We start from the raw sequence: 1,242 nt of genomic DNA, 5'->3' as shown, positions 1-1,242 counted from the left end.
TATGATTTCATCTTTTTTAGTTTTAATTTGAACTTGCATATGAGCAGTTGATGGTCTGTTCCACAATCAGCATCTGGCCTAGTTTTCACTCCTGACAGTGAACTTCTTCAATGACTCCTTCCGCAGATGTAGTAGAATTGATTCCTGTGCATCTCATCAGGTGAAATCCATGTGTATTGCCTGCATTAATGTTTCTTATAAAAGGTATTTGCTATAAATAAATCATTGGTTGGACAGAATTCTATCATTCTATCTCCAGCCTCATTTCTGTCACCAAGTCTGTATTTTCCAACTACTTATTCTTCTTCCTGGTTCCCAACTTTTGCATTCCAGTCACTCATTATTATTAATGCATCTTGGTTACATGTTTGATTGCTTTCTGACTACAACAGTTGATTGAAATCTATATTCTCCTTTTTGGCTCTGGTCGTAGGTGCATAAATTTAAATTGCAGTGGTATTGACAGGTCTTTCTTGTATGTGTATGGATATTATCCTTCCACTCAAAATAGTGTATTTCAATATGGATCCAGACATGGCCTTTTTAACTATGAAGGTGACCCTGTTTTTTCTCACCTTTTCATCTCCAGCTTATATAATAGATCATATGATTGTGTGATTCAAAATGTCTTATGCCAACCCATCTCATTTCACTAATACTGAATATGTCAGTATTTATGCATTCCATTTCTTTTTTCAAAATTTTTCTATATTATTTTGTGTGTATGTACCATCACATATGATCCATCTGGTACAGGAGAAGATTACTCTTCCTTCTCCAGAAGAGCACCTGGTGGATTGGAACCACGTGCCTCTGGGACTGCCATTTCTTTCTTTACAATGTCTAGTTTTCCTATATTCATGCTTCTTACATTCCATTATCAATTGTTAATTTCTTCTTACAACTGTCTCTCTTCCTTTGTGTTTACAAATTTGAGGGCTCAGCTTCAGCTGCCATATCTGTTAGGCTAAGTATATATGAATGTTTAATGATTTAATGAATGAAATAAATGTCTCCCCAGCTAAGATAAGCATCTCATCAGTTGGTCATTTTTCTTCCTATTGTTTTTTAAATTTTTATGTTATATTGGTTTGCTAACAAAGTTTGTATACGTTGTGCTTCACTCTATTCTTCATTGACACTGTGTTTCATCCAATCATTCCCATGCATTGTTGTTCTTGTTGTTATGTGCTGTCAAGTCGTTTGTGACTCATAGCGACCCTATGTACAACAGCCCTAAAC

At 35.3% G+C, this 1,242-nt stretch overlaps 1 pseudogene; it reads right to left on the bottom strand.

Moving 5' to 3' along the window:
• LOC102843862 overlaps positions 1–1,242 on the bottom strand; it is a 111,475-nt pseudogene that overhangs the window by 109,797 nt on the left and 436 nt on the right.

This window comes from Elephantulus edwardii, unplaced genomic scaffold (genome assembly GCF_000299155.1).
Source record: "Elephantulus edwardii isolate Elephantulus edwardi_28Jun2011 unplaced genomic scaffold, EleEdw1.0 scaffold00013, whole genome shotgun sequence".
Lineage (NCBI taxonomy): Eukaryota > Metazoa > Chordata > Mammalia > Macroscelidea > Macroscelididae > Elephantulus > Elephantulus edwardii.
Note: the sequence above shows the minus strand (reverse complement) of the source record. Positions and strands in the feature narration are given on the sequence as shown.